Source organism: Lingula anatina, chromosome 10 (genome assembly GCF_051362555.1).
Source record: "Lingula anatina isolate TDL-2025a chromosome 10, LinAna3.0, whole genome shotgun sequence".
Classification (NCBI taxonomy): Eukaryota; Metazoa; Brachiopoda; class Lingulata; order Lingulida; family Lingulidae; genus Lingula; species Lingula anatina.
In genome coordinates, this window is record NC_141776.1 from 8,158,768 (window position 1) to 8,173,960 (window position 15,193).

The 15,193-nt window shown below is 37.7% G+C and overlaps 1 long non-coding RNA gene across 8 annotated transcripts in view; it reads right to left on the bottom strand.

Moving 5' to 3' along the window:
- The window catches only part of LOC106166717 (uncharacterized), a 77,986-nt gene that overhangs the window by 35,918 nt on the left and 26,875 nt on the right, over positions 1-15,193 (bottom strand). For all 8 annotated transcript variants that reach the window (XR_015331503.1, XR_015331508.1, XR_015331504.1 and 5 more), the window contains exon 3: positions 7,711-8,082. This is a non-coding gene — a long non-coding RNA (uncharacterized LOC106166717). The remainder of the gene's footprint in view (positions 1-7,710; positions 8,083-15,193) is intronic.

Here is a 15,193-nt window from a genome sequence, read left to right on the forward strand (position 1 = left end):
CTGTCACACGGCTCCCGTTTAGTTAACATACTTTCGGCTTCGACGGCTTGCTGGCTGTCCAACTGCATGCCTGTCAGAGTTGAGCGTCAATAGCGAGTTTGTGTTAGGCAAACGTCGCCCGGGAGACGGCAAACATAAGCGGAATCAAGCTCGAAGGGGCTGAGCGCGACAAATCCTAACGTGTATGCTGCGGTATGAAGATGGGCTCTCGTCAGAAGTCAGCGAGTGCAGAAAAGGACGTCCGGTTATAATATCTGACATCTTGATGTGGAAAGTGGCACTTGTTTATTATAAAAAATACACCCACACAAACGGATGTCCTTTATTTAATATGGCACAGTGTTTACATATAGCACCAATTTCGCTCTTATTTAAAGGTTATATTTGAAAAAGTCAAGGTTTCATATGGACTTAACAGGATACTTGTCCAAACTCTAGTTTAGCAAGGATAAGATCGAAATTGAACTTCCTGCAAAGAACACGGCACATTTATTAAAAATTATAAACATACATATTGGTGATAATTACCGAAGCAAAGCAATCAGTGTAATTGCTGTATGTCTATTCAACGTATCAAACTCAGAATATTCAGCCTGCTATCAAATATACACACAGCGCCCGTCTGGATATAAATATAAGACGAACCCTGAACATAAAATTGATATACAGCAACAGGTCCTTGTAAAAAACAAACAAATCTCCCTCCTGCACGTGGATATAAATTTCGAAGGGGTTAAGGATAATCTACAGTGACTTATTTATCCGATTCCGTTCACTGATAAATACGTTATCGACTGTCACTGTTTCTCTGACAAAGAGTAAAATATGTTCTTTACAACAGATCGATTTATGTTCAATTTAATTTTATTTGCTTTTAGTCAATTTTAAATGAATTGATAGCCTTCAGGAAAATTCATTTTCCAAAAATTCGTCTATAATAATAGGCAGAGCAGGTCAAAAGTTATGTAACGTAATGTTGATTGTCTGGTAAGAAAACAGAAATTTACCATTGGCAAAAAAAAAGATAGATATTCAAATATCAGACGGATTAAATGGACATTAAATTAGGAACTAATTTAAGAATTATTCTTAACTTTGATAGGTATCAAATTATCTAAAATTGAATTCTGATTTGAGTAAGCACAACTGAGTAGCATTTCTAAAATTAAAATCTACACTGAATTTTAAATAAAGTTATCCGTAAAATCAATAAACAGGAGGTTCTCCCCCCTCCCCTCCCACAAATACAAACATTTTTACAGCTGTACTAAAGTTCTTTCAATGGAACATAATATCGATGTATTTGGTGCGAGCACGCCTGAGGTAAAGCAAGGACAAGAAGTGAATGGCCCCAAACCACGGTGGCCCCGGATCAATGGAAACCCTAAAGGAGAACCAGCACCGTGGTTTTGTCCCCCTTAGACGCTAGACAAAGCGAGAAGACTTCGGGAATCCCCGCTTTTTCCTCTGCCCTGCACCTATACGAGTGGCGATTCTTTTTACGAGTGAGGATGATGATATTTATTTATTTATTTATTTATTTATTTATTTATTTATTTATTTATTTATTTATTTATTTATTTCGTTTTGCAATTACATTGAGACCTAAGAATTACATTAAGACCTAAAAAAATGACATTATTCGAATAACGAGGGGAAATTCTACCACAAATATTATTAAGAAGGTATCGACATAATTTGTAAAATTCGAATGCAATTGTTATAATAGATCATTTCATCAACGACGGAATTATACAGAAAAAAACAACAACAACAAAGAATATAGGTGACAAAAGATGCGTAGAATAGGCATGCATGCGTAGAGCTGGGATGCCCATTGAGAAGGAGTGATACCCGATGTTTTAGTCACCAAAGGACTCAGAACACGAAGGTCGAGGCAGACTGCTTGGCGTGTTTGAACAAACACGGGTCTCTTTCACTGCACAATGCATGCTGATGTGAGGTTTTCTATAGGAATCGATATCTGAAGCATGGAGTTTTGAAAACATGGCTAAGAAGACACCTGGATAGCACAATAGCTTGATTACAATAAATCGATGTCGCTAGTACAGAGATGGAAATGTAAATATAAATTAAATTGTTTTGATTGCATTTCTGGCTCTGGCATGGCCAAGGACAAAAATGATTTGTTGGATTGCTTTCTTTTTATGTTTTTGAAAATTGCTGCACTGAAGATGTATTGATATTGTGGTGTATGAAGATCTGAAGCAGAATACAAATAAGCGGAAAACCCCGAATAGATTGTAGGTCACACGCAGGAACATTTGTGGGAGGAAAAGTGAAATAATTCAACAGAAAAATTCAATATTTTAACCTTGATATTGATGTGCGAAATCATCTCTTTAAAAACTAACATAATTCATCCAACTCAGTGTCTCTAATATAGTGACATATTCTACTAACTCATATAGAAAATTATAACGAGAGAGGGAGAGAGAGGGAGAGAGTTATCTAATTTCTACTCCAAGGGTCTGTTTGATGTAGCACAAGTCTACTCCGTATTGCAGTATGTACTCTAGCTATAATTATCTTGAACTATAACATTGAACTATCTATAATGCATATCAAAATGTGTACTTAATGCTGGTAAAGTTATCATTTAAATCATCGTTATTAATAATTGACCATTCTTATATGAACAAAATGTATTAATTAAAATCTATGAAAAGAACACATTATTTGTTTGGACAGAAAGTGTCAAGTTCTGTTTGAAAATGCAGGTGTATTTAAGATGCGAAATCAGTTTAATTGTTGGGCGAGAAATTGTTTTACCCTGAAATTAACGATGTTCGCTTAATTCTACGTCAGTCTTAAGACCCGTTAATTGTTTTTTGACACAAATGACATTTAAACGGACTCTGCCTTATTAGTTGGCAAAATGCGATAATCCCACTTCCGACAGGGTTCACAAAGTTATTCTATACAGTAAAAAATGTTTATTTATTTTTCTTTTTTGTATCAGCCAAATTTACGAAGGAATATTTGTAATCAATTGTTGCTACTAATTTTTTCGCCCGTTTGATATTGTAATACTATAATACACTAGGCACATATCAACCCACAGCAGCGTGAATGGCCTGAATCCATTGTTGTTGCCGAACTGTGAGAGAAATCTCAGCTTGCCTCGAAGACAGTACAAATCAAGTTGAACTATTTCAACTTCCCCTAAGAAAAGTGTATGTTGTCCTACAGCGTTCATACATTACTTGGTTGTCAAGAGCAACAAATAGAATGCTGGACAACGGAATGTCAGCTCGTGACGTCATCCTAGGTATCGAAGGTAGTTATCACTCCGCGCCTTATTAAATTATTTCATTTTTTCCGGTTTTCACTGAACTTCTTCCAGTAGCATTATTTTCAGGTGCCCTTTGTTACATATTATTGGGTTGCTTTTACAAAGCATGGAGAATTTCTTATTGCTAATTGCTATTGTTTCGATTAAGACAAGGTAGTATTTGTACTGAATAATTCTTAATCAATTGAAATAAGTGTCATAATGTATTGGGACTGCTAATTAGTCTTTTCTCGCTCGAGAAAAACATCCAAGTCATCCATAACGTGTATCATGTGTAGTCCCCTGGGCCAAATGTTTTAAGTATTGGCTTCAGCAGTAATTGAACGTCTGATCAGAAGACATTTCTTGTTAATAAATTATCATTTTTATTTTGGACCATGATCTTCCGTCTTCCTTTGTTTTCCAGAATCATTCTATAGGTAAAACCCCAGTAAGAACAGACCTTCCCATTCTGAATGCTGTGTTCCCCCATCATTTTTAATATTACAGCAGTCTTAGTCACATGAAATAATTCAAGAAGAAGGAAAAAAGCCAGGCCCTTCCCTCGCGCAGTTTATGAATTGATAAACACATTACATAACAGCAGCCAACCCCCTCCCTTTCCCCACCCCCACCCCCAAATACTAGACTTTCATTTCTGTGCATAACTGATGATTACACGAAGGGGAAATTTTCGGAAACTTTCCAGACATCCCCTATTAGCCGCCCTCCAGGTAGGCTTAAGTTCCCTTAAGTTTTCTGAAGGCAAGTCACGTCCCAGGTACGTCCCAGTGACAACGTGACGCAGCGGTCCGTGACCAGGTCTGCGACTGAAACTCTACCCTGAAATCGACATCATCGTCACGTGGCATTGTCAATTTCAACCCAGATATTTTTTCTCCAATTTAATTCCTACGCAGCCACCTGAAGCTCCCCATCGGCGGATGGAATTACGAACCGGTGTTTTCATCCATGCAATGCCTGAGAGAGAGAGAGAGAGAGAGAGAGAGAGAGAGAGATGGGGAGAGAGAGAGAATGAATGAATGAGTGACAAAGATTAAAAAAACAAATTTTTGCTGTTGCTTTTCAGTTACAGGTCTCGTGTCTTATAGAGAATATATAATAATTATGTGTGTGTGTTTATCAAAAGAGAGAGAGGGTATAGATGTCTTCGTGTCAGCATTATTTATTTCAAAGTTTGCAGAGGATTTCTCATTTGTCATTCACGATGTCAAAATATGAATATCACCAGTTCTCGATATCATCAACTCCCATAGCTTGTCTTATAAGTAATACGTTTCTGCGACGAAAATAAGTGATTCATTTTAGAACGCACCTGGCATAATTTAAATCTCATTTACAAAGTGGTAAAGCTGCTTTATGATATAGATGGTAAAAAAAATATCCAAAATCAGCACGCGCACACACGCACAAACACGCACACACTGTAAAAAATGGGCCTGAATCGTTATCTTTAATTCACTATCTGAGCCCTAAATGTCTTACAAGGGATCTCACCAGACCGTTCAAGTATTCTCCTTGTCTATCCAAAAAAAAAAAAGCGGTGTAATATAGAACATCGCATTAAAACCCCGAATTTAAAACGTGGAGATGCCTTGCGCTCACCCCGTGACCTAAGACGACTTCAAATTATCATTTAATGCGACAGAAAAAATCCCCAACCCTAGATTCTGTCAGTTGGTCTGAATTTAATTTCAAAAGTAGCTGTCACGGGTTTGACAAGACGACTTCAACTCAGAAATACGATAAGGACGGCGACCGCGATTTGTGCTTGGTGGATTTAAAAATAACTTACGGTACTGAGATGTTAAATATCACCAATTTAAAGTGCACAGGGATGACATTTTGAAAAGAAACTCTTCGGTGCTTTGTACTTTTTCTTGCTCAGAAAATTGGTCAGTATCAAACTGCTTGTTTTTTTTTAATTATTACTATGCTGCCATAATTTTCTATTTAGTTTTTAATTATTATTATTATTATTTGGATTGCTGAAAGCAATGTGTCCAGTAAAATATTTTATCGTTTATTTTCACGACTGAAATATATTCTTGTATTTTATTTTTAAAAAGAGGGTCATTCACAATTACGGACACCAAGATAAATTATTTCTAAAAAGTCAATTATATATACCTTAAACATAATCGTTTACTAGTTATAACATGCTCCATATCGATGCTTTTCAGCCAGTCAACATATATAGCGTCTGGCAAATAAGTCACTGAGAGAATTGACTAGAGGCTTAAGTTCGGTCACATATGTGCAGCAGAATGCATTTTGAAAGGAATAGATACGAGGGAAAGGAGTCTCCCCTCCTTCCCAACACACAAGCACGCGCACACACATGCAAACACACGCACACATACGGACGTTTACTAAAACAGAAAAGCAGGGATGTATCACTCTTCACCACTGAAATAGACTGGCTATCTTTGACAACTTACTTCAATCAGTCTAACCGAACTTAAATAATGAACCAACTCGATCGCTAATTAATTGATCAACTTACTACTTATTTTAACTAAATCACTAGCTAAAACATGAACTAACTAACTAACTAACAACTTGTCGCATTTGCCAGCTTGCTACTTAGCTAACCCACTACCTAACTCAGTCTTGGCGGCAGGTGCGCATAACGTTGGAAATTTTCGATTAGCCCAAAGTAAATAAAGTCAAAATTTGCACGCACTCAGTTTCGGAAACCGACTCCCAGGGAAGAAACAGAATTGCGGGCGATTGGGTCAACATTCGGGGGATGAAGCGGGTTTTACTGCCGGTCAGGTATTGACTGAAGAGGCATCAAATTTGCATTAAGACGAAATCTACTCTCCCTAAAGCTTTTAATGTTACGTCACCCTAAGCCGAGGGTCAATTTCATCGGGTTGACAGGCACCTTAGGTCAGCAGGTGCGTGCCGGACTCTTCGGACACTGACTGCGCGGGTGGACACAGTAATGGCCGCTCCCACGGTAGCTGCAAACTCGTTATATTTTTCTAAACTGGGCAAATTATCCTAATCTTCATTACCAGTTGTGAATAGGTTCGTTAAAACGTCCTTTTGCCCCAAGAAATAATATATCAGATTCCAATAATAGACTCATACCGACACCATTTATTCCCCCCTCGCAATCCGTGAAACGGTCCCACCCTTGCAGTTAAATCACACGAACAAAGTTAATAAAAATATAGAAAAAATGAAATGACATCACCAAAGAATGATGTCACTCTGTACACTGGACACTGGAAGTGGTTGGTTATCTCAATAAAGGACATTCTATACCAGTGGTCACTCCACGGTCATTACATTTTGCCCTGTGGACATAGTATTAAAGCTACATAATAAACGCCGACTGACCGTCAGTGCCAGTGTAACTAAGTACAGAAAAATAAAGGACAGTATTGCATATCCCATGTCAATAATTCATAGCAAATTACCAAACAAAATGTCTTATTTGTTTATCTCTTGCGTAAACTGTCTTTGCAATTAAGCATAACGTTTTATACTTTAATTTTTCACTAAAATATAGTCAAGAAAACGGTTGGTTTAACCAACGATGGATGAAATAAGATATAGCCCATGATCGCCAGTAAAAAAAATATTTAAAGAAAAGATGGTTGCTAAACATTTGTTTAAGGCGGTATTCTTCCGCCAAAATATCATCTAAAAACTGTTAGGAGTTTTCCTTCATCTCAATTGAACTAAACTAACTCACCACAATGGTCTTTAATAGTCAATCTTTAAACTTTGCCTTCCTTTTCTGCAATTACGCAAACTAATTACATGTTTAATTCAATGGGTTGCATAGAAAAACTGAAATTGCCTTGAACAAACTGCCGAGCCTAGCAAGCAAGCCGTCAGCGATGCCAAAGCTTCATATAAGCGTGAAGACTATTGACTCTTGGCAAATGGTGTGATAGCTTCTGGATATTTGAGAGAAGGTCTCACTGCTGTTCTGACGTGTAAACAGAATGCCTGTCAACGGTGAGAAGCGAATCGAGCTGGCGGTGGCTTGCTGGAAGTTGGAGCGATAGCGTTTGTTGACTTGATGTTAGTCAGCAGTTCGCCCACAGTGTTTGCGCGCTCTATCGATTGCGCGCGCTGGTGACACACAAGATGAGAGCTCGAGCAGACGACATGACATCTCGCGAGCTACTGGTAGTCTGCACAGTGTGATGTTCTTTGCACCAAATTTGGCAGATGACACGAACAGTTTAAATGTTTGCGACATTTTTAGACATGTTTGGGAAATTTGGTTATTTTTGAAATCTTCGAAATCGTTTTATAAAGGTCACACTTGTTAGTAGGGTTATTAGAACGTAGTAACAAACAATTGCTCCGTTTTTATACCCCAATGTCAAATATCTTATTAGATAATGCCAAATGATTTAGAAACATACCTTTCTCTGGACGTTGGTCAGTCTGGAGCGGCGTCTTTTCGTGGACATGTCCCTCGAAGTTTATATTCCAGAATTGGTGTAAATAAATCCTGTCAATTGAATACGAATATCCACTTCGTTTGGGGATATCATGTTGTATAATCCAAGGAGGAATGAGAATTATTAGGGCGGAGAATTTTGAAGTCGAATGGTGGCCATGTTTCGATTCATAGTCGTCTTAGGCCGAAGTGCCGCAGACTTGGGGCAGTGGAGAATGCCTCCCGAAGATGTTCCCGACAAGACAGCACCGAGGCCGTGTACTTCTTCCTTTCTCCTTTATGGCGTATTGCTAGTAGACGGATTCTCTCCCATCCCTAGTAGCGTGACCATCTGCTGGGGAAAGAAAACGTCTTTGGTCAAAATATGCGAGTTTTCAATAACCTTTATTCACCATGCTAAAAGATGCTCTGCAAAGCCAATGGCGTAATATAACAGAGGAAGAAAAGGGCTTTTCATCTTGTTAACAATATATTTTCTAGAGCGAGATAATGGTAGAAATTTCTTTTCAACCTCTTTATTGAGAGTGAATATAGATTTTCACAATATTTACAATGACTTCTTTTGGCAGCATATCGCACGAGCACTTGCTCTTTGGGACATCACAAAGGCCGTCAATTGCTCGTGACGAAGCCAGATCTCAAAAGGCCGTGGTGAGGTTGAAAAATTAACGATCGCCACAGAATTGGAGATCGAAGAAATTATACCTAAGACTTCACAAACAAACCAAGATCATTATGTACGCTTATACAGCTCAAACTTGATTTCGATCGAGACGAGTTGTGCAAAATTTCCAAGCACTCCAGGGCTGCTTGGCTAATGGGGCATTGTATAGGAGAACCCCAATTAGCTCCGCTTACAGACAGCGGGCGGTAACGGTAGTTTACAAAGCCCTGCCATTAACGCGGGCCTGGGCCACCTTTGAAAACAGCGGGGGGAGGGGGAATTACAACATTTTCGCCCCAAGGTGTGTAAAATATTTCTGCTGGTTACGACTCGTGGTGTGATGACCACGGTGTTGCTGATGGAGAGATCTGACCTCTCTTAACTTCATTTTTCGCTATTGTTGTCCTCCGTTTCCCACCTCTGTATGTTGAGTATTCTTCACCTTTTAAAATATTTCGAATATTTTATATGTTTTGGCGATCTTTTGGTGAATTGTGTGGAAAAAAACGATTTGTTTGTTTCTTTCTTAAAAGGAACTAAAAAGAATAAAATGTGTGAAAATCAAAAATGTAAACAAATACACCATGTTTGCAGCAGCAAGGAAAATCATATTGTTTTTCATATTTGAAAATAACATTACATCAGCAAACCCTTTTTAATGATATTTTGCTAGAATTTATTTTGACCAAATTTTTTATTTTATGGTGAAGCACGATCAAATTAAGTATCACCTCTTTCAGAACAAATGAGTAGCAGTGAATATACTTATCATGGTGTTAGTTCACTGTTTATCTTTAGTATAAAATTAGCTAGCCTCACTTTCACAATTCGACCAATACACAAAAAAGACAGAGGTTTTCTAACACGTATTACCAGTAAAATCAGAGCTTTAGATTTCGGGACTCTTCCTAAAGCCTCCATTTGGGCTTGTGGAAATTATTTCAAAATAAGAAACTATAGCATAACTATTAAACATGTTTAACCTTGTTAGATTTCTGTTAGAACAAATGCAAGTATCTTCATCATACTCGTATATAACTTCATCTGTAGTTAACAATATTTTATCATTGTGTTTTCCTCTGGCGAATGTGTTTTATAATGTAAAGGTAATTCTAAACACAGTCAGAATCTATACACCCCCCCCCCCCCCCTCTCTCTCTCTCTCTCTCTTTCTCTCTCTCTCTCAGATGTAAATTTCTGTTTCCATTTGTAACTATTTTTGTTGCCATTGGTCTTTATCGCCGTAACAGCGTTTCTATGTCATTTTAATCGAGTTGCACGCGTTAACAGCACAGCTTGTTTTTAATTAAATGTAGAATGACGAATTAATCGTCTCAGTTTTGAGGCAAAGAGTAGGTCATGTACTCTTCCGCATGCTTATCAGTATTTTCCTCCTCCTTGCCACAATACTCCAATCGCTCATACGGTTGCTATAACAACAGGGTCAATTTGAATTTAATGCGATGAACAGTGGTTGACTTTTTAATGGGTATGAGAGAGAAAGAGAGAGAGAGAAAGAGAGAGAGAGAGAGAGAGAGACTAACATGAAGATATTTTTGTATTGTTCTTGATAGCCAAATAATTCTTAAACTTTGACCTGTCGGTACGAAGCCCAACAAAAAAGTGCTAATTATTCAATAACGTTTCTTGAAAAATCAATCAGGGGACTCTGTTCACACTTCCAAAGCAGTCGTAATAACTCAAGTAGATGTAGACTTAAATCTGTATTTCTGAGCTACTAAGATGTGTCCATATGAATATGTGATATGAGATATTTCGTAGTTGTTGTTGTCGAGTTCAACCAGTACAAATAACGTTTTAACAAAATTGGAAAATAAAATACGCCAAAAATTGAACTAAAAGTGCAGAACTTTCTCATATTATTGCCTTCTCCGAAGTCCATATTATTTTATGAAATCTACTGTTTTCTTATTTGACGATGAACGGCAACATTACTCGCAATCAACTATATTCCTCCAATATAAGCCTCGGTAGGTTTATGTCACATCATTCGACCTTGTGTATCTTAGCAGATTTTAAATCATAGTCTAGGTTGAAGATAGGAACAAATAAATAAATAAATAAATAAATAAATAAATAATATATCTGTCCACATGTCACTGCTATGAGATTTATTTCTTTTCCCCCTTTTCCCTTTAATTTATTAATAATTATTATTGAGCTCATTTTTTTGTAGGGAGAGGGAGGAGGGGAGTAGTAATGTTGATCAATTGTCTGCATTGGTTATTATACATGTACATGTCGCGTCTGTAAGCGACATTTAAGATAAACCAAAACACTCTTCTTACGTTGATACAAGAGACTGTAACTCGAGATTAATACGCTTAAACAATTACAAATAAGTTCAAATCAGCAAAACAGATAGTAAGTTGGCTGCTTATTATGATAATATTTCAAGGATCTTTAAAGTTTCCTTTCATACCAATTCTGTTCTATTAGCAAATCTTATTCTAAAATCATCTTGACTGCGTTTCCTGAACAAATGTATTCACTATTCACAAAGAATCCAACCGATGCTGAAACATTTTGATTGCCATTTTCCAAACCATCGTAATCGCTATTCACGAATTACTCATCCAATTTTAAAACATTTCATTTGCACACACCCCTATAGGTAATCACCGCTTATTTCCCCCGCTGCCAATTTCACGACTGGGAAAGCGATAATATAGAACGTTATTATGGAAACGAATTAAGGCGGTAAAAGGGGCGGCGTTATCAAACGAGTCATCTCAGTCCCTTAATTACTGCACCTTCCAGGTAGCAAAACCTCCAACCAGCCATATGGCCAGCAAGTAATTTCGGCCACTTAAGTGACCATAATATGACCGCTGTAGTGGTCAATTAGACAGACTTAAGGGAGTTTGACGTAAAACAGAGAAGCCGATTTTCCGACAGATTGCACATTTCTCGGCTGAAATTGTCCCCTGGAAGATTCCCTTGCCTAATGCGAGAAAATTACAACTTTGAACCTCACAACGCGGTGGTCAGTGAGGGAATCCGGCCAAACCGCTGACCACTGACCACCTGGCGCACTGACCCCTGGGCACCAACGTGTTCAACAGATGGGCGTGGGTGTCGGACTAAGAAATGACCAATGGGCCAAATCACTGTTATTACTGGGGAAATATTAATCTGGGGACGTGGAGCTGTTACTAGGGGGTTAACTACCTATCATAGTTAAGAACGGGTGAGGTAACCATGTCAGCGGTACCCTGGATATAGCGGGGCGTCTCTTAATACCCTGCAGGTCCCGGGGCAGGTTGCACAACCGGACTTAAACCTGAAATATTGGTCTTTAAGGCCCAATTGAGAACAGAGGACTAACTAGTCCGAGGGCCAAATATGGTAATCCGCTAAAAAACACTGAATAGATATCCCGTCGGGAAGTATTCAAGTGGGTCGGCCATATTTGATCCTCGCACTAGTTAGTCCCCTATTCTGAATGGAGCCTTACTTTTAAGTCAAAAAATAGTCTTGTTTAGTTCAGGATCTATTCAAAGTAATGATTTTTAGAATAAAGTACCTATTGGTCTGAAACATTGGCCATTTTTTGCTTAAACAGGTGCAATATTTCGTATTGATTGAGTTATTACGAGTTATTACGGAATATTTCGGAATAGACCAAACTATGTAGCCAAAAGCGTTAAGAGACGTACCCCTCCGGACAGGTTTCACAAACAATTATGTCCCACATGGTATACATGTAGATAACGAATCAGAGAGGCCACCGAAATAATGCTACAAATGGTCAATCATTGTTTATGTAAAATCATTAGTTTGTAAACCGTTCATCTTTTTAGGATGTTATCGTTTTTTTGTTCATTTTGGCTGTTATTGATATCTAAAAACCCGGAAACTTATTGGAATAACGATGCAGGTAAAGAATCGAAATATTATTCTTCAAATGGCCGTGATCAACGCTATCAACTTTTCACATTATAAATATTCTATTTCAAGAAATCTCATTGGAGGAGAGAGGCGTACTCTTACAACAGCTTTTGGACGATTTTCTCCCTTTCTGTGCCTTAAAGAGTCATATTGTATGAAATGAAAAAAAGAGGAAAATCAGAACAAGGGATTTCTCCTCGTCTGTCAAATAGTAATTGCATTCATTTTATCATTTATTCTCATTTAAGTCCATCTGTGAGGAATTCAAAGGTGTTATATTAAGCTGGTGGTAACATGATATTCAATTCGGTATACTCTTGTTTCACTTCCCTTCTAAATTGATGAATACTATGAGTGCGTATAAAAGCGACCGTTTAAAGAGTACGAGAATACACTGAAATAATTCTGCGGTGTGATTTCAATGTATCTAGAGGATTTATATTAAAACAAAACGCAGAAAGTGTCGGAAAGGTACCAGAAAGTAATAATTCTTGCCGTATACGTAGACACCGCCATCTTCAGAATAAACAGAATTACTTGCTGAGGAATTAATTAAATCTTGTGGCAAAGAAAAAGGGAGGGGATTAAGGGTTTGGGTGGGGTTGGGAGGGGTCGTCGAGGACTCAGGTAGCAGTACTTGTCTTCTCATTGGTTTTGTTGACTCAAGCTCGTATTACTGAAAACTGTCCAATTTTCTACATGATATCTTTAACATGATTCACAACACAACAAAAAAGCGGAAATATCGTCACCGATCTCCGTGTCGTGACTCCTCGGGTGGGGCAGATGTTGATGGCTACATTACTCTACTTGGATATAATAATAATAATAGTAGTAGATAAACAGGAACAAAAGGGAGAGCAATGTGTTGATATATAGATGAAAAAAAATCAAAGAAAAATCAAAAACGAAAGTGAAAGTGGAAGACAAACACTTATCATATTTCTTTCTTCCTGCTAATTCTTTACGATCTCATGTTACTCATGATGGAGAAGCATCGGATTTGTGAGCGTTCAATTGGTGTGAATCATGTTAATTTGATCAATAATTTATTGTCAAAGATTTTTTTTCTCTCAAATCAGACACTTTACTTAGCTATAGTTGGGTCTGATGGTGAATCAGTATCTTATACCAAGAAATTCAGTACTTATAAATTCATCAATTTATTCTTTCATTTATTCATTTTCTGATTCACTTCTCTACAGAAGACGAAGTAATAGATCTCGTATGATATTAATTCTAATACCAACACATTAAGACATTTTGCTCTTATTTTTTTCTTTCAGAAAATGGAGCAATATTGTACATTGCGGACATAAAGATCACGTCTTATCGCTTTAAGTTTCATCCAATACAAACGGACGAAATGAAACTACGCAAAGCAAGATCTGCAGCTGGCAAAATTATGCATCTGCTTAACACATCATTGTGGCTGCTCTTAATCAAATCTTAAGGTTCCCTGCCCCCCCCCCCCCCCCCACCCACCCACCCACACCCCTCCATCACCACAGCACGTATGTTATAATCTTTGATAGGCCTATTATTTTCATGAAATGTCCAGATCCACAACTTTTTTTTACTTCTTTTACAAAACAAATAACAATTTCAGCGGCACTGTTAGAAGTCAAGAGTGACACACAGGCCTTTGGGTCAATGAATCAGATGCTAATTTGATCACGAGAAAAACGATGTTTGTTCTGGAGAATCTGACAGTGACACCAGGCGTGACAATGCGACCTTTTCTCGAATTGAATCATGTTGTAATTCTCGCATTTCACGTGAATCATTCAATTATCAATATTGACCCGCCAATGCCGCTGTGTACATTTCATCATGGTATCCTCCGGCGTGTTTGATCTCGGCCAGCCCCGGGCGTCTTACACGGTGACTGGACCCCAGAAAACGTCAGTCAAGAAATTGATGGTGCATGCTTTTGTCCTAAATCTTTTTTTCCACAAATTTGATTTTTATTTTCCCTTTAACTCACCTTCTATCTTGAACGTATCATTTCTGCCGTCCACACACATAGGGGTACTGTTTAATTTTGAAATAAAACCGAAAGACATCCGGACAGTGCCAGATGTGCCATATGTAAAGTAAAAGAGCCATGACGTTGGAATTTTTACAAAGAAATATTTTACTAAAACATGGGACAACCTATAGCGTCTTGTATTCTTACCCCCCCCCCCCCCCCCGCCCGCCTCCTGTTTCCAGAATATTTCCATTTTTGTTAACAATTTTGTACAATTTTTTGATGATTTGTCTATGTTTCCATTTATATTTCCCTTTTCCATGTTCCAGCTTTGCATTTATTACTTTCGTCATTGAGTTTTGTCTTTTCGTTATAAAACCGTTTTCATTCACTGATATAATTCTTTCTCGTCCATGTAAACTGATTCAGTGGGTAAATACATTGTGGTATGTAATAAGTATTAATCACTTACATCCACAACGCTATAAACTAGCATCTGAGTTACCCTGCAGCTAATTCTTTCAGACATGTTCAGAAATTCGGTAACTGGTGCATCGGTTTCTAGCTCTAATCTCTCCTCTACTACACTCTATCCTGCTTCTGGTAACTCAATACCCGCCATTCTCCCTATTACAGTACAATTAATATCGATCTCAACATAATCTGCCTTTTGTATCTACTCCAGTTGTTTCTCTTCATTCATCCCTTCAAACATATACCACATTCCTTCCTTCCATGCCGCAATACTAATACAATACTGGTTAACAGCTTTCCAAGTTTCCAAATGTTAGTCATTTAAATGTTATTATAATCAAAATATAGAAGGAATCTACAGTCAGAACTAGGTAAAATATTTAATAATTAGAAAACTTATCACCATTTTCACACGGATCAATA